Here is a 25419-nt window from a genome sequence, read left to right on the forward strand (position 1 = left end):
AGGAGGGTTCGAGCCTGAGAGTATCGCCAGCAAAATGTCAAGCGTCAATACAGCCCCAGAAAGGATGGCTGTGGTCTATGGGAAATCAATGGAAATGACTTAAAGAAGGATCTGTTCGAGCATGACTCCATGTAATCAAGTACAAAAAAAGAAGCAGCATGTTCTTGATGGTATTCTGAAGGATGGATGCTTACGTGCTCTCTAACCACATGGGGTTTCTCTCTAAACAGAGGACCTCGGGAGGGACTGATGTTCAGCAAGACCCACCAGGCGCTGAGAGCTGGGCCTTTCATGCTGCCTGTTTTGTTTCATCTTTCCAACATGATGGCCCCGAGGCAGGTGTTCCTTTGTCCATTTTGTAGAGGACAGATCCAAGGAAAAGGGGCTTGCTCAAATTCCAGCAGAAAGAAAGCAGCAAGAGTGAGCTTCAAGTCTAAGTTCACCAGACTCCCAAGCCCAAGGTCTTCCACTGCTACGCCCCAGGGCCTCCCTAGCTGGAAGACCAAGGTTAAAGACATGTTTATTTTTCTATTTCTCAGATTAATTTTGCAGCTCAGAAAGCAAGGACAAGTTGGATATTTAACCACAGGTCATTAACAGCCATATTTGAACTCTTCAGAAATTAACCTCTCTAACTAGTCAACTGTGAAATCTAAAGTGTCCTCTTTTTCACTGTTTATTAGGAAAATTACCATAAGGGCTATGGTCACTTACATTGCTTTAATGGTCTAAAAATAAAGCTTGTGTATTTTTGGATGGTTTTTAAAAACAATAATTACTAATATTAACAACACAATGAGAAACGAATGTAAGTTTTCACAATTATTCAGCCCCCAAAGCAGGTTAGGGGACCCACTACACGTTTTGATGGCCTTCTGGGCTCACTCTGTTCAAGAGCATTTGTGACACCACACTGGAATGGCCTGTTTTCTCAGATGTCTCTCCTTCTAGGCCAGTGATTCCCCAAGGTTTTTTGGTAATGTGCCCTAGCAGCAAACATTTGAGTATACCTGCATAGGGGTATATTCCTCTATAAATTGTATTTTTACTCTGTTATTCATAGAAATGGAAAGGATGAAATAGGCATATGTGCCCACCTGTGTAGCTACATGTCCGTCTGTCTGTCTTCCTTTCCCCCCTCCACCCCCATGCATCGTCTCACCTTCCACGGCCTCCCACATGCGTGTTTCACTTTGGATACCACTGTTCTAGGCGATGTGCTCATCAGACCTTCATTGACTCATTTCCCCCCATCTGCAGCAGCATCCATCATGTCCTGAGGACTGTGTTAGGTACTGGGGAAAACCGAACGAATGAAAGGACAAGGAATATATTTTCCATGGAGCTTACAATCCAGCAGGTGAAACAAGGTCGGATAAAGTCAGATGGTGATCATGGCCACAAAGGAAATCAAACAAGATGATGTGATAGAAGTGATGAAGAATGACCATGGACATGACAGGACAAGTCACTCTAGACTGGGACTTAGTGAAGGCCTCTGTGAGCTGCATGATGAGGAGGTCACCATGCAAAGATCTAAGGGGAGAGTGAGTGTTCTGGGTAGATAGGATGTCAAATGCAAAGGTCCTGAGGCAAGAAAGGCCTATGTGGCTGGGCTATAATGAGTTAGTAGGAGAAGATGGAGAAGTAAGAAGCTTAGACTGGGAAGCCCCTGCCAGAGATGAATCCTAGCCCCACTGCCTACTGACTGGGTGACCTTGAGGATGGATGTCACATGCACACAGTTGGTGTCAATAAATGACAGCCCTTGACATCTGTTAACTTGTTTCTCACTGGACTCCCCCCAGTGGACACAGAAGTTCTATACCAGCTAAGCCTGGCCAGTTTTCAACCCTGCTGATCTAGAATAGCTGTCACCATGCCTGGCTTATTGGAAGAGCTCAATGAAAATTTAGTAAATGAACAAGTTTTAAAATTGGTAAAAGCTATAGAAAATCAGAATTCGGCTGAATATAAAAAATATGGATTTTTTTTAAAGTAAACGTTTTCCAGTTATAGAAGTCATGTCATGTACATTTGGGAAGTCTTTGATATTTTTTTTTAAAGATTTTTTTTTAATTTTATTTATTTATTTGAGAGAGAGAGACAGTGAGAGAGAGCATGAGCGAGGAGAAGGTCAGAGAGCGAAGCAGACTCCCCATGGAGCTGGGAGCCCGATGTGGGACTCGATCCCGGGACTCCAGGATCACGCCCTGAGCCGAAGGCAGTTGTCCAACCAACTGAGCCACCCAGGCGTCCCGGGAAGTCTTTGATATTTTAAACAGAAATTGGATAGCGTTCCGCATTCCCCTTAATACATATTTTCAACTGCACATATCTGTTACGAGAGGCCATGGAGTGTATAGGTTAAGAATGTGTGGGCTCTGGAGAGATCCACCAGGCAGGTGGACATCCCACCTCCACTATTAGCCATCTAGACCATCTTGCTAAAGTTACCTGTCTTCTTCAGGACTCGGTTATTTGATCTCCAAAATTGCCAAAATACCAGGCCTACTTCAGAGTAGTATTGTGACGGTTAAGTGAGCCAATGAATACAAAATGTCTCAGAAATGTTGAGGATGTGGCGCTCCCGACATAACCAAGCTCCAGTTTTAGACTTGGCTACTTCTCAGGATTTATTAGCAGCATCACTGCTAGGAGTATCCTTACACTTAACCCCCGCCACACAAATGGGATCATTTCCTTAAGAGAAAGCACTAGAAACAGCATTGCCAAATCGCAGGAGATATGGATTTTAAGGGTTTTTAGCACATTACAAGTGTTGGCCCATTTCCTCAAATCTTCATCTCCACTGAGTACAAACCTTGGAGAAAATCTTCGCCAATCTGTTAGGGGAAAGAACTTCTCATTGTTTTAATTTGCCTTTCTTTAATTACCAGGGATATTGAACCGTTTTTCATTCGTATTGCCTCTCTTGTGAACTGCCCGTTCATGTTTAAAAAAGGAAGTCCATTTTAATAATTAGAGGCAGCAGAATAGGCAGCTTGAAGTGAAACCCCCCCTGCTGCGGGGGGCCAAACAGGGCTAGACAGTCACACGTTATGGAACTGGGCATCTCTTTACCTTGTGGAAAGTTGAACTATGTGAGTTCTGAAGTCCTTTCTAACACTAGGATTGTTTAGGGACGCCTCGGTGGCTCAGTCAGTTAAGCATCTGCCCTTGGCTCAGGTCATGATCCCAGGGTCCTGGGAACGAGTCCCGCATCGGGCTCCCTGCTCAGTGGGGAGCCTAGTTCTCCCTTTGCCTGCTGCCCCCCGGCTTGTACTCTTTCTCTCCAACAAATAAATAAATAAATCTTTAAAAGAAAAAAAAAGAAAGAAAAGAAAAGAAGGCCTGAAAATCAACAGCTGGACTCTGGGGACCCAGCAATATCAGTGGCCTCCGTGTTTTCCCAAGATGAAATTGATTATCTCAATATTCCCCATGAGCCTCTGCATGAAGGCACCTGAGTTCCAGCAGAAAGAGAAGTAAACTGACATGGCTAGGCCTCTAGTAGATCATTCTAGTACAGGAGAGCAGAGAATTCCTTAAGTTTCCCCCTTGACAAGATGAAAAACCTCAGGCGGGGTGGGGGTTGCGCACAGAGCAAATCCTGTTACAGTCACCTTCACACTCAAGGTCAATGTAGCGTGAAGGCTTCCAAGGCATGGCCAGCAACCTGTTGACCTCAGCCGTATCTGTAGAACTCTCTTCCTTGCTTCGCATTTGGCTTAGGTACCATCGTCGGTCTTAGAACACCGTCCTCCCTCCATTCCCCTGCAAGTGTTTACACTGCAGTTTTCTCCTGAGCCAAAAGCCTGTGCAGACTTGGAAAATGCCACTGTATTTGTAGTAAGTGCATACCCGGACTCAGATTTGCTAGTTGTCCACTCTCACTGAGCTGTTCTTGGACTAGAAGTGGGTCTGAGTGTATTGGAATCCTTTAGCCGGAATCTTACAGCGTTTTCAGAGGACCTTCTACATTTTCACTAAGGGATTTTTTTCCCCTCCCTAAAATCTCCCCCATCTTGGCCGTCACAGTTGAAATTTCTGGCTGGGTTTGGCCCCACAGGCATCACGACAGTTGGAAACCGAACGCTCCCATCTCTTCAGTGACTACTCTGAGGAAGAAGTCACAGGCAGGGTGAGAACCCGGCAGGTCTTCCCGCAGGCACACCTGCAGCACACAGACCTGAAGCAGCAGCACAGTAAAACCGGCAGCCAGAATCCAGCTTCCAGCAGGGAGGTAGAATCAGACTGAGGCAAAGCCAGGACTCTGGTTCTTGGCAACATGAGTGAAACTCCACACTAAGAGAGAAGGGCGTCCGTACTGCCAGCCCCTTCGCATGCCCCTCAGATGGGTGGTGAGTGAGGGGACAGCTGAGCTCCGCACGCCGCCCCTGGTCACAGGCAGGTTGGCTAATGACCCCCAATAAAACTTTTGCTCCATCCCCCGTCTGGAGGTCATGTGACAGCTGAGCATACCAAGTCAATCCCTCCAAAAGAATTTGTGCAGGTCCATGAGCGTGCTGCACTGGGCCAAGAGCGGGGGCAGATAAATGCCAAACCTTGGGGCTCTCCACTGAGGGCTTGTGGTTCGGCTGAGGAACTGAGGGTCCCAGGGGCAGCTGGCAGCAGGGTACATCTGGAGTCAAAAACAGGACCCTGCAGGGAGGGCTACTAGAGTCCCCAGAGGTCTAGAGGTCAGCGGAAGGCCAGCCAGCCTGATAGGAGAAGGGGTTGTGTTCCATGCTGGAGGGTGGGGGAAGTTTGGGCAGGTGGATGAGAAGAAAGGGGGCATCTAGGGGAGAAGGGAGACCGTGAGGACAGCCTGGGAGGCCCTGCGGGCAGCCCACGTGGCCTGCACTCTTGGCCCCAGAGTGGGGTCTGTTTAAGGGAGGCAGAGAGAAGAGAATGTGGCAGGGAGGAGGGAGGCCGGATTTCAGAGAGGTCTGAACCCCACACAGAGAAGTCTGGGTTTTATCCAGTAAGCGGTAGGGAGCAGTTGGAGACCTGTGAACAGCAGATTAGCATAATTAAAGGAGAATCTTAAAGACTTGGGCTTTCTGTGGGGACACCTAGGGGTGATGAGAAATGTCAGGCAGCTTTGACAATGGCCCAGGCTGCCAGTGGCCAGGGCTGGACCATGGTGTTGGCCACGGGAGGGGAAGAAAGATACCCGGAAGATACCGGGAAGCAAACATCTAAGGGGCTCGGGGAAAGATTCGGTAAGAGGGCTTAAGGATGAGTCCGGCAATCCGCAGCTTGGTGGCCATGAGGTCGGGGTGACATTGTCCATGGTAAAGAAACAGGTTGGAGCTGAGGAGGCAAGAAGTGATGGGTTCAGAGTGGCACAGGAAGGGCAGTTCTGAGAGAACTTGAAAAGGCCCAAACATCCCGAAGGCAGGCGGCCACTAGAAACAGGAGTCTGCAGCTGATGCTTTGTAATTCCGCTAAAGGGAATGAAAACGCAGCTGAAGTTCTAGCCCGCGCCACGGAGACAGCTGTCTGTCCGAACAGCCCGTTAGTACGGGTTCCCCACACCCCTACCGCCTCTTCCGCTCTTGATTCTCCCCTCCCACTTTATCAGACCCCAGAATGAGATCAGCCACAGAGAACAGGAAGAGGGACACTGAAAAGCCCAGATTTGTCATCCTCGCTTCTGCAAGCACGGTCGGACTCCGTGATTCTCCCACTGAAGCACATGCTCACAGCTCAGCCCTTAAGTATTGAGTCATTTCTTTCCCCTTCCCCTCCCTTGTCCCTCGTCCCCTCCTATCAGCTCCTCCACCTCCTCCTCCACCACCCCCCCAACCCCTGCCAACAGCCTGGCACGCATTTTCTCCATCACATTCCTGCGCGACTCTCCACATTTCCTCTTCCCTCCAAGCCTGCCTCCTACCTCTTTAGAAACGCTGGGAGTCCGGGAGGTGAGCCACAGATGCACGGGGACAGAGGACCACAGATGTCAACAAAGACAGGCAGCTAGTTGTGAAAGGAGCATTGAAGGCAGGTCAGGAGTCTTGGATTTTCAGAGTCAGGCAAGGGAATCAGATAGAGATCCTTAGAGACAAGGGGTCTCATGATCTCCCCAGCTTTGCTGACTTCGACACAAGTGTTCTCACTGCCTAGATACAGATGGCCGATAAGCAGTTCCCTTTCAGAGAGGTAACCCCAAGTGCATGCTGGCAGCTGTAGTTACTCTGAATGACAGTGGGAGGGAAGGAAACAATGAGTGCAAAAAAAAAAGGCAAATGCTTAAGGTGGAATGGACGTGAGCAGTGTGAAATGCACACCTCCTCCAGTTCCTGGAAGACAAAGATGAGTCAAACAGAAGCTTCATTTCAGAGGCGTTCCTCCTCCGCTTGACACACACATTCCCAGACACAGAATCATCCGTCCCCGTGTCACCCAGCATCTGCAGCTACCAGCCACCGCCTCCTTGTAAGTTAAGCTGGAGAGTCAGATCTGCTTCTGCTGGGGAGCTGAGAGCAAACTGGGCCCCGCAGGGATGTTTCCAGGGACAGGAGGGCAGGAGGGTATGGTGGAAAAGCCGAGAAGGTCAGGATTAAGCTGCAGTTATTTCTGGTTTCCTAGACAACCCCGTCTACATCAGGTAGAAATCTGAAGTCCATCTCAAAGAATGACACAGGCCCTGGGAATGGGAGACAAGAGAGGAAAGGCAAGCAGTCGATGCCGTGTGCCAGTTCAGGGAATGGGGACAGCAGGGGACACAAAAATCTTCTTTGTGGGACCTGAAATCCCATCAGGTTCTGCACTTTCCATAATCTTGCATTTGTGGCCAAAAGAATGACTTTAATTCTGGTTCACTGGATGGGGATGTGGGCTCTACAGGTGCATGAATTCGTCAAAACTGATCTGGGCATTTCCCTGTATATAAATTAGACCCAAATTCTGGCTCTCCCAAGCCATTGACTGTGCGATTTTGGATGCGTCACCGGACATTCTGTGGTCCAGGGTTCCCTGCCTGCTAAACTGAAACTAAAATTTACAATCATAAGAGCTGGCTGGGGCTGGAAATGGGCCATACATGCAGGTGAAGAAGGACCATGATCAAAGCAAAGAATTTCTGAATAGGATTAGCTGTCTGCAAAAAATTCCCCCCAAATCATCCATCCGGGAACAAAACAAAAAACAAAAAACAAAAAAAACCAAACTGGGGAGAGAAGTGAAGATGCCTTTCTCTACATCAAAGTGGCCATCAGCTGTTTGCTTTGTGTACTTCCGGCCCTGCAGAGCCTCCAAGCTCTTCTGCTGGAGATCTCCCAGTGGCCTCAAGATCGGGTCATGCAGACTTCTTCCCTTCTTTCCAAACTCCTTTTGCATCTTTTGGCACCCTGGTCAGGTAGCAGGAGAAGGACCCTTCACGGAAGGGAGGGTACAGGGAGAAAGGGTTCACACAGAGGGCACGCCATGTGCAGAGAGAGCTGGACTCCGAGGCTATGAGAGCCAGCCGGGCATCACGCCCAGTCCATCTCTTACAGATAGCAAAGGAAAGATCCAGAAAAGCGGCGGAAGTTCTCACCATTCCTTAAGCCCCCTCCCAGCCCCCTAAAGAACAACGAAGTGGCCCATGGCTATCTTTAGGCTGCTCCTCTCCCATGGAAGCAAGCGTGCCTGTTTGTTCCCCAAACAGGTCTCTGGTTGGGTGACTTTTGGACAGGCACTACCCTAAACAGGCACGGAAGCAGATCTGGTGAATGGTCTGGCTCACCTGCCTCTCCTCCCAGAGCAGCTCTGGGACATGGGGAGGACCTCTGGATATGCAAACTGCAACTGCTGGGGCTCCTGGGTGGCTCTGTGCGTTGAAGCCTCTGCCTTTGCCTCAGGTCATGATCCCAGGGTCCTGGGATCCAGACCTGCATCGGGCTCTCTGCTCAGCAGGGAACCTGCTTCCCTTCCTCTCTCTCTGCCTGCCTCTCTTGCCTACTTGTGATCTCTGTCTGTCAAGTAAATAAATAAAAAAAAGAAAAAAGAAGAATAGAGTGACTACAGCTCCTAGGATAAGAAAGAATTCACAGAAGACGCCTTGACGGCAGCTACCCAGTGACACAGCAGAGGGGTGGCATGCCCAGGGAAAAACTCCGGATAAGGAAGACCATCAAAAGAGCATCAGATCCAGATTGCAAATTGCTTTAGCAGCTAACACAGGCAGAAAGATGGAGTGACTCGCTCTAATCCAAGAGGTTTATGCTTCAGCCCTGGCTGCCCCGGACTCTCACCCTTGACCCAGCCTATTCATCAGTATTTTGATAAGCAGATTCCCTTCACAGAGCTACTTAATCTGGGTTTCCAGAGAAGTCTCCCAGGGATGAATGAGTGTTTCCTGCCAGTTTCAGAGGCTGGGCGGTTCAAATGCAAAGCGTGAAGGGACTTGTCATAAGGTGTACAAACTTCCCCATCATTGGACTTGACCCAACTAGGGGTTAACTCAGGCATCTTTTCAATTTTGACACTTGGATCTATTTTTTTCTAAATCCACTTCCTCCTTGGTATCCAGGAAATTTAAAGCCCTCGCTTATATCCTCCTTGATGCCAGGTTTTAGTCAGAGCCTGAACAGCATCTGGGGCTAAACAGAGATTAGGGGTGGGGGCAGGGGGGTCAGTAGGAGTGACAGGCACAGGCAGGAGACCTGCCTCTACGGAGGGGCACCACCAGCAAGCCGGCCTTGTGTGCAGCCCTCTGGCTACATGCCATCTGCCTATAAGCCCTTAGGTGGTGGTGGTGGGAGGGGGAGCTAGGGCTGGGACCCCAAATCCTGAGGCCCCCAGAGGCACAACTTGCCGTCTGGCCCATGCCCTCAGAGGATGCTCTAAGAGTTGCCACATCCCTAATGGCAGGGACGAGCTCTGGTCTCCACCTTGTCATTTCTTCCAACTGTCATTAAAGAAGGGCAGCGCTGCGGGCTGTGTCTCCTGTTAGAAATGAGCTGGGGAGGGGCACCTGGGTGGCTGAGTAGGTTAAAGCCTCTGCCTTCAGCTCAGGTCATGATCCCTGGGATCGAGACCCGCATCGGGCTCTCTGCTCGTCAGGGAGCCTGCTTCCCCTCCTCTCTCTCTCTCTGCCTGCCTCTCTGCCTACTTGTGATCTCTGTCTGTCAAATAAATAAATAAAATCAAAAAAAAAATCATTAAAAAAAAGAAAAAAAGAAATGACCTGGGGAAACTGTCTGCATTATATTCTGGAGAGATGGGAATTGCCTTCAAGCAACAAAAGACGTGACCAGGGAACTTTGATTTGAATTCAGTTTATAAATTATGTGTTACAAGTAAAACTGGGTTTAATTAGTTTGTGGGACCCTTATATTTGCTGTAAGAAAAAGTGACAAAAACTGAAATTTACAGCTGTGGGAGGAAAAAGGAGTCTGAGCAGGGGCAGCGTCAACCATGACTAGCACCCAAGTTAACACCATTTGTCTCTTACAGGTAGTTCAGGATTGGAGAAAAAAACAAAACAAAACAAAACAAAAAAACAAAAGACGAAATGAAAAACAAGCTAAAAATGGAAAAACATAACACAGAGCTTTGAGTTCACAAACAGGCCCAAAGGAGTTGACAAGTCACCTGACAAGGGTTTTAGGTTGGAAAAGAATGCCAAAATGTGAGCCCCTGTGTGCCTTCCCTCCCTTACTGGTGTCCCAGCCCCGCTGCCCGGGAATAGAGATGGCTAACTCCCCAACCGAGGTGAAGTTCACTGCTGGAGACTGATCCAGGCCAACATTCTAGGACCCTTCAGTCCCCCTTGACACAGGCAGTTCTTGAAGTATGGGGGTGCAGATGGGGCCTGTGGGCTGAGAGCGTGGGGAAGGACATGTCTGCAGGGTGTGGGCCGGGCCCCAATCCCCCTGCCCAGGCCACTGCTCCCAGAGCCGGGGTCTTCACTTAGCCCCAGGGATGGGGACGTGGTGGAAACCATCCATGCCACCACATCGGCATAACTAGGCACCTAGGCCCTCTCTCCCTTAGCCAGAGCTGGAAGCCAGAAAGGTCAGGCCGACCCGCAGCTCAAAGTTAACCCCAGGCTGGCCACTGCCCGGCCTGCCTCCTTGCCTCTGTCAGTAGCACCGCTTGCTGTCCATGGCAGACTACTTGCCAACGACCCACAGTGAACTTGGCTGCTCCCTGTGGGATTTACTGGGTCTGGACCTAGAACTGGCTTGGCCTGCCAGGCGCAGAAGGTCAACTATGTTTGACAAGGTGACCCCTACCCGCTACCTCTTTCTTTTCTCCCTCCTCCCTGGCTACCTGCCCTTCTCCAAATCAGTCTTGTCTTGGATCAGTTTCTCCCTGACCTTGGCTGATCTCTGGCATACTGGGTGTTTTTCCAAGGAGCACAGCTGGCCCATCAGGCGCTCAGAAGAATGAGGCTGGTCGGTTCCCCCAAAGCTCACCACCCCGTACCATCGCAGTGTCAGAGCACAGTCCCTGCAGGGTTCACAGCCGTTCACAGGTCACCCGAAGAGCCAGACAAGACTCTCAATGTCCCAACTCACCATACACATCCTGCCTTAAACCCAGACTCTGTCTCAGGGGTGCTCGATGCCAAGATACCCGTAACAGAAAGGGCAACCCTCAGAGTATGTCAGACACATCCGGCAAAACTGTCATCTTTAAAGTCCATAAAATCTAAGACTCTATCATCCCCCAGGATCCTCACTGCCACCACGATGGGGAGCCAGGGCAGACTCTTCTGATCATTCAGACTTTAACTGGCTGTGGAGGACCATCCCTCCTAGAAAGGAGTACTGGGCAGCAGGACTGACTGCAGGGAGCATGCTGGTCTGCGTTCCAGGACCAGGGGTCCACCCGAGCACCATCTTCCAGGGGGTGGTGCAAAGTGGGGGGAATGGGGAAACCTTGTCTCGGTCCCAGTTTCTCTAAGCCATTCTCTGCCTATGGCGAGCCTTCTCTATTAAGGGCCAGATAAGAAATAGTTTAGGCTTTGGAGGGTCACATTTGCCTCAGTTGTATATTCTACTTTTCTTTGACTTTTTTTTTTTTTTTAACAAACATATTGGGAAACATAAGAACCATTCTTAACTTGAGGGCCTCTCGATAAAAGCAGGGGGCAGGCAGATCTGGCTCCCACGCTGGTCACAGTTTCAGATCCCTGGCATAAAGAAAAAAACTGCAACATTTCTTAGTGGCCCCCCACCAAGCAGGCCCTTGCCACCTTCCTTCCCTGCCCTGACTCCAACTGGCCCATGGACTGCCCCTGACATGTTCCAGCTGCACTTGGCCCAAGTCAGGCCCCTGCTCAGGCCCCAGGATGGTCTGTCTACACCATGCATTTCACTTCATTCAGCATGTTGGGGGCACATGGAGAGCCCTTCTGTCTTCCTTGAGCTCAACCTGGGATGCCCAAGGTCCAGATGGCCCCACCCTGCACTGTGAGGTCTCATCGGACCGCACTCATGAGCCAAACCCAACCATCTCCCTGCCACAGGGGTACCAATTGCTGAATGGCCTAACTTGGGTTCTTCTTATTCCATTACCTTGCCACACAGGGCAGGCAGACCAAGGGCATGGCAAACCCCATCAGTTCCATCTTGAAGCACAGCCAGGACCCAGGACCCACCCTTCCACTGCTGTCCCCCAGGCCACGCTTCTCTGTGGACAACTGTCACAGCCCCTCCTCAAGGCTCCCTGCCTCCTGTCTCCCTCTCCCGTGCTCAAAGGCCCCAGAGGCTTCCCAGCCCATGCCAAGTAAAAGCCGATGTCTCTCAACACTAAAACAAATCCAGCATCAAGATCCTTCCACTGGCCCACTAAAAAGCCCCCTCGGTCTACCCAGGCCACATACCAGGCCTCACCTCCCACCACTCTGTCCTGCTGAAGCTAACTCCAGCGACACTGGCCTCCTTCCCTCCCTCCTTACCCAGCTCTCTTTGTCTTCTTAGCCCCGATCACCAATACTTTATGTAATTTTTCACAGGTTTTTTTTTTTTTTTTTTGGTCTTGGTTTTTGTTTTTCTCACTAGAATATGAACTGCATCAGACAGAGGTTCGATTTCTTCAATGTGCAGCACAGAGTAAGTGTCCAGCAAATGCACGGATATCTAGAATGCACAGGGACAGGGTCCCCCCGCTGACGGGTGAGAGATGGCAGCATGGTGGGGACAGGGTATCCATCTGCACTGTGATACCTTTACACAAATAAACATCTTGCTCTTAAGCCCCCTCGGGCGGCCAGAGGGACTAACAAACAATGAAAACAGATACAGCCCTGGAGCCAACAGTCTCCAGTTGTTTATATTCAATCCTAAAGCAACCTCAGATTTCAGCCAAACTAACGAATTATCTACGGGAAAAAACAACAAGCGATCGCTCTAAGGCTTGGAGCATTCCTGCTCACGGCCCTATGGTGCTCACCACACCACAACAAGCGATCGCTCTAAGGCTTGGAGCATTCCTGCTCACGGCCCTATGGTGCTCACCACACCACCCGGAAGCAGCAGAAGGAGGAAAGGGAAATCATGGTCTTTGGCAGCAGGTCTGGGTTTCAAATCCTAGTGCTACCTCAACAAGCAGACTGATTTTGGGCGTGGTACCAAGGGCTCTAAGCCTTGCCTTCCTCGTCTGCTAAATGGACATTCTAATACTTATAAGACTGATGAAAGGTTGATATAAATACTTTTTAAAAATCAGACAGCTCTCAGCACAATGTCTCAATAAACACCAATATCTCCCCTTTTGTAAGTGAGGAACCTAAAATTCAGAATGTCAGATGACTTTCCTGAGGTCAGAGGGCTGGTTCCACAGCAAGGCTGGGGCTCAAGCCAACCGTGTCCATCTTTCCTAACATCCAGCCTCCCATCTGTTTACGTTCCACATGCTCCACACTGCTTGTGTCAGTCGGATAAAAGCAAGAGTTGGCTCTCCATCACCCCGTTTGTGGAAGACTGTGGAACAGAGACTTCTGGCTTTACTACCTGACACCACATGCCAGGGGTCACATTTTATTATTGAGAAATCTGACAGTCACAAGTAAGGGTTCAAAAAGCTAAAAGAATTCAACTGCCCAGTTGCTAACTGTCCCTAGAATATGCACATGGAAGAGGACGGCTTCCCTTTCACCAACAGATGGATAGACACCACACTCAGTATAAGCAGGGTACACTAGGGACCCCCCACACCAGCACCCCCCAGGCAGACAGCAGAACCCGATCTAGCCACCCCCGAGATCCAATGCCAAAGCACAAAAGCCACAGTCAACCAGAAAGCTTCCACAGAAGGGATCAGTCTTTCCAGGCACAAGTCATTTTCTTTATGGAGCCCATGTATTCAGTAATCCTATCTATAAAGTAACTTTTTTGTATAATCGAAGTGCTTTCTCCATTAGCTTTCACCATGAAGTTGAAAATGTGTTCCTCCTGGAGAAAAAAAAAATAGACTTCAGACATCATAAAAATGTAAATTATTAAGGAGCAAACCTTTTAGGTGACACATTTGGAGGACAAACAATGAGGAGACAGCCCAAACAATGTCTAAGCGGACTGGAAAAGAAACAGAACACAAATGTGTGTGGTTACAAGACGAGAAAGCTTTTCTCAGGATGTGAGTCCTGAGTCAAGGACCTGAGGTCGCTGATGGCGCAAAGTCAGGGCCCCTGTTACCCTGAGAAGGAGGTGCTGCAGTCCTGACAGTCACTGGCCATCCCGCCACCCCCACCTGGGTGACCCTGCTTTCACCTCGGACCTCAGCCAAAATGTCCCTTCTTCAAAGAATGACTGGTGGAACTGACTTCCTCCTTCCTTCCTTCCTTCCTCTCTCTCCCCCTCCCTTCCTTGACTCATTCACTCAACAATGATTAGTGAGCTCCCACAATGGGTCCAAGTCTCCTTATTACTGTCTATGTTCACTTTATAACTAAATATTTACATGTCCAATACTCTGAGTTACTCTCCATCTCCCTCGTGAGTTCCCTAAACACAGAGATCACATCTGATTCATGCGTTATTTCATCGCCAGCACCTGACAGTCCCCGGAACCCAGTAGGCATTCTGTAAGTATCTGCTGAACAATGCGTCAGCCAAAGCATTCCAAAGCTCCACTCCTATTCCAAAATTCCAAAATGTACTCTGCTGTCTACCCCACACAGCTATAATTGATGTCACAACCAACAGGACTTCTAAATTTAACAAAGGAGACAGATTAATTCATTTATAAATTTATTAATAATGGAAAACAATAAGACGTCCAGCAAAAGGCCCACAGTTCCTTTCCCCAGGGGCGGAAATCAATGGTATAGATCAGAGGACAGGCCTGTGGCTGTTATCCTGGGGTCGCCAGAGGTGGTGGAGAGTACTAGTTAAGAGCAAGGTAGAGGAAGACAGGCTGCCTGGCTCAGGGTCCTGAGCCCACCAAGAGTCAGGACTCGCTGTGCGACTCTGGGTGACATACTTAACCTCTCTGTCCTCCAGTTTTCAAATCGGCAAACTGGGAATGATACGGATATTAACTAGGGGAGGTGGGGGGATGGGGGAAATAGGTGATGGGGATTAAGGAGTGCACTTGTAATAAGCACCGGGTGTCGTATGGAAGTGTTGAATTGCTATCTTGTACACCTGAAAATAATATTACACTGTATGTTAACCAAGTGGAATTTAAATAAAAACTTTAAAAAAAGAATATTAACTTCAGTGATAGCATTAATAATTAAATGAGTTAGTACATATGAGCACAGTGCCTTGCACCTGCTAAGGACTCACCAAATATGGATTTTATTTTCTGGAAGAAGGAGAACCCAGCTAGGCCCAAACCAAGAAGCTGGATGTGCTTTCATGAAGTTCACAAACCACCCCGACCGAATCTCCAAGGTTTCCTATAACTCAAAGGCGGGCAGATGATTCGCCCACGTCAACCGTCCAGCCTCGGGTGCCGTACATGCGTGCCAGCACCGCTGTAACCAAATACCACAGACCGGGGGGGCTTTAACAACACACACTGACTTTCCCTTGGTCCTGGAAGCAGGCAGTCTGGAATCGAGCTGCGGGCGCGTGTGCTTTCTCCTAAGACTCTCTCCTTGGCTTGCAGATAGCCACCTCTCACCATGTCTGTCCTCACGCAGCCCTTCCCCTGAGCAGGCATCCCTCTTGTCGCTTCCCTTTCTCACGAGGATGCCAGCCCTCTGGGACCTCACTGGATGCCGGCTACATCTTTCAAGGCCCCGTCTCTACATACAGCCGCACTGGAGGAGGGCACCGACATACACACTGGGAGTGGAGCAGGGACAGGGATGTCTGCCCATGGAGCGGGGCCAGTCACCTTGCCCATTTGAAATGAAGAGTTGGACCAGAGGACCCCATGAGGCTTCCCAGGACTGAGTCTAAGATCGGATTTCTCACATCCCACAGTGCCCGGCACAGTGACAGGCACGCACTGAACGCTTAGAAAATGCTCACTGGATGCCTCTCTAACAGATACTAGTTAAGGCTGAGCTAACGGTGTACGTTCCAAAGTCCATACATCTTACTGTCCAGTCTACGTCCCGAGCCCCAGGAGAACAGATTGCAAAAGTGAGGACGGGCCGCCTGCTGACACTGAAATTAACTGTAACGATTAGCTCCGAGACCTTCTCACATTAAGTGGACAATGAAAAAGTGGACGCAGAATCCTCCCGATAATGAATCAGAGGATGAACATGCTTCCATGGAGGCCAGGGTCAGGCTGATCTGCTGAAATACCCAGAGGGCGGAATGATCTCACTATCTCTGTGAAACATTGTTCCAGAATCTGGTCTGCATTTGACAGTGAAATCAATAAAATCACGGTCTTAGCAACAATTTCACAGACAGCCTTCAGGGAGTCCATGAGTAGAACCCCCGTCACAGACAAAGCGACTGCTTCGAGACGCTCAGAATCCCCCACTGCTAGGAAGGGGAAAACTCTGGCAAATCAAGGAGACCAGACTGTCAACAAGCAACTCCCTCAATACTAACTTTTTAAGGAAAACTTTTATATTACATTTATTACGTTCATTCATAAAAACCAACTTTCCTGGGGTATCACATATATATACTAACACCCACACATTTCAAATCGATGTATATACCCACGTAACCATTACCCCCAAAGCAAGATATAGAAATTTCCATTACATCAGAACATTCCCTGAAACTCCTTCCTGGTGAACCCCTGGTCCCACTTCCCTCAACCCCATCACAGGGCAATGGAGGAGTTCTGACTACTCAAGGGTTTTTTATAAGCATACAGTGGCAGTATCGTAGCCAATGAGGTTTATCCGAGGCGCGATTATTGCTAATTGAAACAATATATACTCTTTTATAACTGGCTTCAGCGTAACACCTAGAACATTCACACCCACCACTGCCGGTATCAGCAGTGTGTTCCTTTTTAGTACTGAGTTGGGCTCCAGAATGGACTGCAAGTTGTTGACCCATGCCCCAGTCAAATGGTGTTTGGGTTTGCATTAATTCCAGTTTGGGACTGTTACAAATTAAGCTGTTAGAAATATCCCCATACCAGTCTTCTACCCATGTAAATGTTTGTTTCTCTTGGTAAATATTGAGGAGTAAATCTGCTGGGACATGTGCATATATGTTTAACTTTGTAAGAAAATGCCAAACTCATCCTACTAGAAACCACCAATAGACTCACTCTTGAAGTGCTTAGTAGACAGATTTTTAAAATAAGAGAGGAAACCAAAGTTGGGAGGGCAGCAAGGGCATCCGGAAACCTGTTGGGGTTGCTTTGCTGAAGGAGCCCGCAGGCGCTCCCTGGCCCAGGATCCTGTCAGGACAGCTCCCGCTGGCCACCTCCCCTGTGCCCACTTCACCCCAGGAAAAGTCACCTTTGTCCCACCTCAGAGGCCATATGTCCCCCACCCCCCTGTCAGTGGCCCTCTGCTCCCTCTGTCTTCAGGGGCAGTTCTGACAGGCCCATCACCTGCAGACTTCTCCAGGAGAGTCTGGACTTGGAGGGGTTGTCAGATCCAGGGGACACATTCTCCAGCTGCCTAGGAACTCCGGTTACCAGGCTCCAGTGTTGTGGGAGCATCAGGCCACGGAGCCCCTCGCTAGGTGTAAGGCCTAAGGAGGGGGCATCTCTGTCTTTCCCCCTCAAGAGGTTCCAGGCCAAGCTCATTGTGGGGACTCCAGCACACCTCTCTGCCTGTCAGGAACAAGGGCAGGCCATGTGTTAGCCAGCCCTGCCCAGAACCCAGCACCTCTCTTCAGAACACGGGTATCTTCACATCCTGTCCTCAGCCAGGCCAGGAAACATCTTATGAGGTGTCATGTTACAGAAATAATAACAGAATGACAAAAACCGGTATGTTGACAACCCCCCATACCTACATTATTTCAGGGGTGTTCGTTCTTTTATTCAAGGCAACTTCCCGAGACACCAAACTGAAATTTTATAAATTTTGAGTTTCTGCATTCTCACAGACATATTTTTCACATGGGCCTTATCTCATTTTCTGAAAGGTAATAAGCTCCCCTTAAAATCCTTCCAGAACTCCCATCACCCTCAGAAAGGAAGGAGGGAGAAGGAGAGGAGAAAGTGAAGAAGGGGGATTGTGATTTCTCAAAAGCAGAGAATCTCAGGACTTGGAAGCCTTTAAGGAAGTTTGGGAGTCAGAAACTGAGTGACGAGAGATCAGACAATAAGATCCACGGGAAACAAGGAATCCTTGGAACATGGGGAAGCTCCCCAGACCTTCTGGCCCCAAGCCTCTGATAGGCCTCACTCTGGGGTCAGGAACATCCTTCCCCTCCCCCCTGTCCCCTCTACTCCTGCCCCCGACTCTGCCCCAGACAGCGGTCATGATAGGACCCCAGCGTCGCCGGCCTGAGCTTGTGATGACTTGGCGTATGGCAGACTTGCCTTGGCTTCACTGAAACCGTCCTTTCTTTCCTTAAGCAGTGATCGAGAATATCGTTAATAGGCCTTAAATTTCCCTTATCACAGATATGAGCAGATCACAGAAGCCCATTTGCATTTTTTATTCTTACTCACTGGGTTTTTTAAGGGGAGCCAAGAGAGGGAAGATGGAACACATTTACTTGCTGGGATTTTACTTGGGATGTTCATCTGAAAGGCAGAATAAAAGCCTTAAAATTGCCCACTGATTCCCTTTCACTTAGAGGATTCTGCTGGTTTGGGGCTTGGCTGGCTAGAACACCCATCTGTAAAGAGAGGAATGTTCCTCTCCCTCCCCGGGTGGACCTGCCTGTGGGGCCTCTGTCTCCCGGGGCCATGACCACACAGGCAGCAATGCACACACACTCTCGCTCCTTCCGAGGGCCAGCCGAGACCTCCCCCCCATCGCTGCCCACCATGGCCTTTCTGCCTCAGCGTGCGGGCAGCAGTGAGGAGGACAGGGTTCTAGAAGACTCAGAGACAGCCCTCCAGAGGATCCTCCAGGAAAACAGCTTCAAGGAATTGCAGAGGCCATTCGGTCCCACAGCTGATTTCACAGATGCAAACTCCGAGCCCCAAGGGATTCAGTCAGCGGTTCCCAAATGTGGGTCTGCGGAGACAGGAAACTCCCGACTCCCCTCCCAGCCACCTTTTCCTCTCCCCGCCTTTCCACCTCCACCAGGCTGCTCACACCCAGATCTGGGGATCGTCTTGGTGCGGCCGACTGTGCCCTGTGTCCTGTCACATCTGCCCCCCCACCCTCTCTGCTCTGCTCTCTTTGCAGGGGCTGACCCAGAAGGACCCCAACAATGGGCACCCTGTGTGCTGGCTCCCAGCCAACAGGGCAGCAGGCACCAGATCACAAGAGCGAGGAGGAAGGTGGAGAGGTCAGTGAATTCATGCCCCAGCTCCCTGCCTACAGGGGAGAGAGAGCCCGAATACCAGCCTGGCTTGACCCTCACTGAAGGTTCCTGCTCGCTTCATGGGTTTCAGGAACACCCCCCTCTTCTCAGCCCTTCAGGCCTCCAGCAGCAGCCCCACCCCCAAGGGTCCCTCCTGAGTTGTCCTAACAGGCCATGGCTCTTTCCTGTTCTGCCCATGATGGGGTAAGCACTCACTCCAGCCACCACTGCGACTCCAAGTCTCTGTGTCCCCACAGCCTCTCTGGCCTAGACAGGGGCAAAAGCATCCTGACCGGGCCCTAGCTCCTCACTGGGATGCTGAGTTTTTTTAAGGCATTGAAGGGTGTTGAGTTTTTTAAGTTCTTTATATATTTTGGAAACTCACCCTTTATCAGCCATGTCATCTGCAAGTATCTTCTCCCATTCCCTAGGCTGCCTTTTAGTTTTGCTGATTGTTGCTTTCGCTGTGCAGAAGCTTTTAATTTTGATGAAATCCCAATAATTTATTTTTGCTTTTGTTCCCTTTGCCGCAGGAGACAGATCTAGAAAGAAGTTGCTACCGCCAATGTCAAGAAGTGACCACTTGTGTCCTCTTCTAGGATTTTTAGGGTTTCAGGTCTCACATTTAGGTCTTTAATCCATTTTGAATTTATAGCTATGTGTGGGGTAAAAAAGGGGCCCAACTTCATTGTTTTGCACATTGCTGTCTAGTTTTCCCACGTGTTGAATCACTACATTATACACCTGAAACTAATATTACACCGTATATAAACTAACTGGAATTTAAATGAAAACTTGAAAAAAAAAATAAGCTCCTAACTTGGCTCTTGAGAGGGCTCCAGACCCAGGCTGCTGTTTGTAACCTCCTCTCGGGCCCTGAGCTAGCGATGGCAGCCCCATGGTCCCCTCTGCCGTCCTCCTGTGCCCCCCCCACTTCCCAGTCCTGTACTGACCTCACACGTGTTGGTCCCTTTGATCCCCCCTGCACACTGCGGTCTCCTCAGCCCCTGGGAGAGGCCTGCCTTAGCAGCACACCTGCTCCCTCCCATTTTTATTCTCTATCCCTGAGCCGCACTCATATCCTTCGGGAACACTTAACAAATTTGTAATTATACAATTTTTTTGTTTACTTTTTTAAATCACTGTCTCCCCTGCTGGAATGCCGCCTGCACATAAGTAACAACTCTGTCTACTTTGTAAACCCGTCCCTAACTGTCATAGGGACTCCAGGCACACCTGCCGAATGAGTGACAAGGTGTTTGTACAGACCAAGTAGACAACTTCCTTTCTCAGGAAGGACTGTTCTTCAACCTGAAATTGTGTCCTCCTTCCTTTGTTGGAGGGGGTATTCATATCCTCCTTTCTTTTATGAGATTGTGCTAAGAGTAAATGGTAATTGTCAAAATTTTTGAACGGCCACCTTCGGGAGCTCTCAAAAATATTGTTGAAATGTTGAGCCTACGACAGCTATCCCTTGATGAAGAAACATTCCAGGAGTCCCAGTATGGAGCCCAGAAGAGGAGAATCGAGTAACAGAGCAGCGGTGGGCTCTGGCTGGACCGAGTTCAAGTCCCAGCTCTGCGACTTGGTACCCGGACAACTCTGAGCAAGTGACTCAACCCCAGTGCCTCCATTTCCTTGTCTACAAAATGAGGATAATCAGAGATTCTACCCCAGGAGATTTTAGGGAGAACTAAATGGATCAAGCCTTGTGAAGTTCTTAGAATGATGTCTGCCATGTGTCTAACGCTAAGCAAATGTCAGGGCTCTTACTACTGCTAGTCCTACTCAAACCCAGGTCTCCTAAATTCCCACCCAGGACCCATTCATTTTTAAATTAGAGATCTGCCAGGGCACCTGGGTGGCTCAGCTATTGGGCATCTGTCTTCAGCTCAGGTCGTGATCCCGGGGTCCTAGGATCAAGCCCCGCATCCGGCTCCCTGCTCAGAGGGGAGTCTGCTTCCCCCTTCTCCCATTCCCCCTACTTGTGTTCATTCCCTCACTGTGTCTCTCTCTGTCAAATAAATAAATAAAATCTTTTATAAATAAATAAATACAAAATAAAATGGGATCTCCTGACATCATCTCTGTGTTACCTGGCCACCCCTGCATGTCAGGCTGAAATTCAACTTTCTGAAAACCATCCTCCTCCAGCCAGCCCCATTCTGTCATAATGAGGCACCACCCCTGCTAAAATGGACTTATTTTGAATAAAAATGTTTTGAAAATATGTTCTTTCCTACTTCTTAACCAGCTCTGATGACAGCAGGGTCATTATCAGGCGGTGCTGCGAACCCGCCAAATTCTGCAGATCTAAGGCTCTGCCGCCTGAGGCACTTAACACCCCAACCCCACCTTTGTTTTCCTCATCTACAAAATGGGATGATCTGATGCACAAGGGTTGATTTGGTCCTAATGAGCCAAGTGCACACACAGAACTAGCTACTGAAGCTTTTCTTTCTTTCCCGGTTAATAATATTATAATTCACTCAGGAGTCTGCCCTCACTTAGATTTCCACGCAGAATTCCCCCTTCCCCAAGCCTGCCAAACACCCAAGCCCCTGACCTGAAGAGGGTGGGGGTTAACGCCTCAGGCACTCTGTGGGAGGGAACGCCTTCCTGGGGGCAGTCAGGGGACCCAAGGGCAGGTCACCCTTCAGGCTGCTCCTGAAGCAGGATGGGCTTTTGAAGTTGGGATATTTCTGTGGAGCCTTGGACAAAGACACCATTCATCCTCATAGCAGTCCACACCCTGCTTCAAGCCATTTTAACTGAACCCTCTTTTCCTCCAACAGAACGTTGTCTGAAGATGAAAAGTTGTATTTGTGAGCGAATTCTAGCGTTTTCGTTTTGTTTTATTTTGTTTTTAAAGATTTTATTTATTTGACAGATCACAAGTAGGCAGAGAAGCAGGCAGAGAGAGAGGAGGAAGCAGGCTCCCTGCCGAGCAGAGATCCAGATGTGGGGTTCCATCCCAGAACCCTGGGATCATGACCTGAGCCGAAGGCAGAGGCTTTAACCCACTAAGCCACGCAGGTGCCCCGAATTCTAGCGTTTTATTTGCAAAGCCGATTGCACCAAATTCTGCGCTCTATCCCAAGCATGTGTGGCCGTTCTGAGGCTAGACCCATTCTCCCCACACCAGCAATATCATACACCCTCATACACCATCCCCCCTCCACGTGAAAGGGGATGCATATTAAATAGCAGTATTAAGTAGATGTTAATAAGGCTAAGAATAAAAGATGGTGACATGTTCAAAGAAATTCCTTTTATCTTTCTGATGTTGTTCATTCTCTAGAACCTAGAAACCCAGTCAATGCATTTTCTGACCACAGAGTCAAGAAAATTATCTGATGCCTAAACTAGTCCTGGAGTATATTTACAAATAAATAGCCCCTGCTATAGAGGAAGGATAGAGGCATACCTTAAACACAGGAAACAAAATTGGATTTGGAAATATTCTTGCATTTGGGATTTAAAGAACTATACATACATATATGATTTTACAATTCCCACGAAGCCTAATTTCATTTGTAAAATGCACCAGGGAATCCTAGCAAGTTTCTGTGGAACCATCCAGCTAAGAGTGTTTTTAATTAATGGCTCATCTAACAGTCCACAAATATGAACTATGCACCATGAGTCGGCCGGTTCTGTGCAGGACTTGGGTCTCTGCACCCATACAGCAGACAGTTTATAAAACTTCCTCTGAGACACATGTAGACAATGACCCCACCTACTGATTTTAAGGACGTTCTATTCTGCAGGGGTTCATCTTCAATCTCTCCAAAAGTATGTCAGGGTCCTGCTGTGTTTCAATGGAACCAAACCCCTAAGGCTCAGAAAGAAATAATTTCACCAGAAAAAAGGGGAGAGAATATCTCTGAACAATCACTTCATTAACATAATTTTCTGCATGTGTGATCTTTGGTCATCTTATTTTAGTTTACAACCACTTTCGCAAGTGATAAAATTTAAATTGATGTTGGGGAAAGGGTAGGAAAGGCCAACACCACTCCCCCCACCACACACACACACACACACACACACACACACTCATCACAGGATCCAAATTCACCAAACAGAGGTAAAAGCAAAACTGAGCTAAGCTGGATACAAAAAGACTCCCTCCTTCTCATCCTTCCTCCCTTCCTCCCTCTTTTCCTTCCTCCTTTCTTCCCACCTCCATCCTTCCCTTCCTTCATCCTTACCCTACCTTTCCTATTCCATCAACAAAGCCAAGTGCCAGCAGGAACACCTCACACTCACCTGGCCCCAAAGACCAAGGGGGTACTTTGCGAGAGAAAGCAAGGATGTGGCCCTCCTGAGCTTGGGAACGTCTCTATCAGCACCTGCCCAGTTTTAAAATTTTACTTCCTAGGTGGCCCCAGATCTATAACCGATGCATAACACAGGCACCTAAGCATTACTTGAGCCAGTCCCGGAAATCCAGAGATGCAGAAGCCCCAGCCCCTCTCTCTGCCCTCAAGTCCTCAAGGAAAGGGCAGCCCAGTAGGAGAGAAAGCGTTCCCGGGATTGTGTGGGAATGGAGTTGGCCCTGGCGACCTGTGCCACGTGTCTGGAGTCATCCGCAGGAGGTCTCCCTTCTAGCACAGTTACCCCTATGTGAAGGGCTGTCTCTCCTAAGAGCACAGGGTATGTGACTGGCCACAGAAATCCCGGCCATCCCTTTGGATCACTGGGGAAGAGCTCAAGATACTCAAGTCCTTCAAGGCTTGGTTTCCCCTCCGCGCATCTCACACACAGATGCCAACTTCCCACTGCGTGTGTCACCTTGGGCTGCTGGCTTCACACTACCTTCTCCTCCCCTCTTCCTGAAAATACCATGGGCTTCTTTTTCTTTTTTTCTTAAAGATTTTATCTATTTATTTGACAGAAAAAGAGATCACAAGTAGGCAGAGAGGCAGGCAGAGAGAGAGAGGGAAGCCAGCTCCCCACTGAGCAGAGAGCCCGATACGGGGCTCGAGCCCAAGACCCTGAGATGATGACCTGAGCTGAAGGCAGAGGCTTAACCCACAGAGCCACCCAGGCACCCCTACCATGGGCTTCTTAACTGAAGTAAAACAAATCCCATTTGGCTTTGCTATGTTCTGGAGCACTCCAGAGCACGTCCAAGTCTCAGGATCACAGCAGCTCAGGCGAACTTCCCCTCATTCCTGGGACTCCGGCGCACAGCCCCCTGCTCAGTCTCCCCAGCCTGCCTCCACCTGTCCTGATTCTGGTTTCCGCCATCTGGAAAAGTACATCAGACCGACTTTACCTATTTCAGACCTGGGGGACTGCACCATAAAACCTCTGCTTCTATTTCTTTTTCTACAGCTTGTATTTTAAGAACATCTGAACTTTTTATTCATTTCCCAGAAAAATCCGGGACCTTCGTGGCCCAAACAAGCAGTTACTCGGTCAAGGTAAAAGGCAAAGCAAACTCCAGTGATAAACTGTCACATGGCCCTGATTTTGCCTCCAGGTAGGGTTTCAAATGCTTTACATCAAACCCCACCAAAGTTCTATGAGGTAGGTATGATTATTACGCCCATTTTACGGATAAGAATAGTGAGGCCCAGAGAGCCTGATTAAACTTGCCCGGGGTCATTTCATGAATAAGTGGAAGGGCTGGGGTAGGACCTCAGTGCTCAGACTCAGTGGAGCTGCTCCCCAGGAAGGGAACGCTCTCAGCATGACCAGAGAGGCTCTTCCGTGCCCCCGTCCACACAGCACTCACTCTGTGGACCCCCGGCAGGCCCTGCCCATAGCCCACGCGTGTATACACACTGACTGAGCCCATATTTACCTGTCACCTTCAGGAAGAGCAAGGCTTGCGGGGACGAGGAGAAGGAGGGAGAGAGGAGACTTCTGCCCTTGAGAGATTCTATTTTAATTTCTAAAAAAAAAAAAAAAAAAGAAAACAAGGAAGAGACCAAGCCCTGGATTTCAAGATCAGCTTTCAAGGTCTCCAGACATGAGGAAGTCATCTGAATGGGGAGGCATGACAGGAGTCTGACCTCTGCGCGGCCTTCCCACTCTCGTGGCGCTTCCGCTCTCAGGCTTGATAGCCAACAGGAGCCCAAATCTTCCCCATCTTGGATCAGGTAGCAGCGCCAACAGGCTTCAGAGGGATGTGAGAGCAGATGTTACATTCTCTAGTCCTAACACAGTAGCATTAATCTTGTTTTATTCACAACCAAACTAAAGCATAAAGGGTCATTATTTCCAGAAGTTCTAACATAAAACCCAAGAACTCACTTTGTTATCCTAGCCTAACTTCCTGGAAACACCGAATCACCGCACCCCACGATTTCAGTTCCTCAAACTCAAGCCCCTTTGCAGGAAGGGGCCCCCCTGGCAGGGAGAGGCTGGTCCCTACGATGGCGACGCCGGAGCTGATGGAGAGGGCAATGGCAGCTCGTGCAACGTCTACTCTGGGTCAGGGCCCCAGGCGGAGTGCTCAGCATGCTCCTCGTATCTCATCCCCACAACTGCAGTGAGAGGTGGGGTCCATCTCAACACCCACTTCAGTGAAGAGGAATCTGGTGAGAGAAGCCAAGTACCCGGGCCGAGGCATCCTGGTTGGGGTCACCGATATGAA

At 49.2% G+C, this 25419-nt stretch overlaps 1 long non-coding RNA gene and 1 pseudogene across 4 annotated transcripts in view; one reads left to right on the forward strand and one right to left on the reverse strand.

Moving 5' to 3' along the window:
- The window catches only part of LOC122899832, a 97532-nt gene that overhangs the window by 37733 nt on the left and 34380 nt on the right, over nt 1–25419 (reverse strand). For 3 of the 4 annotated variants that reach the window (XR_006383151.1, XR_006383150.1, XR_006383148.1), the window contains exon 1: nt 5903–6186. The exons of the other annotated variant lie outside the window; for it this stretch is intronic. This is a non-coding gene — a long non-coding RNA (uncharacterized LOC122899832). Of the gene's footprint in view, nt 1–5902; nt 6187–25419 lie in introns of those variants that run through there. 4 annotated transcript variants of the gene reach the window in all.
- Nucleotides 16225–16397, forward strand: LOC122901475 (annotated as a pseudogene).

The sequence above is a fragment of the Neovison vison genome, chromosome 2, assembly GCF_020171115.1.
Source record: "Neovison vison isolate M4711 chromosome 2, ASM_NN_V1, whole genome shotgun sequence".
NCBI lineage: Eukaryota > Metazoa > Chordata > Mammalia > Carnivora > Mustelidae > Neogale > Neogale vison.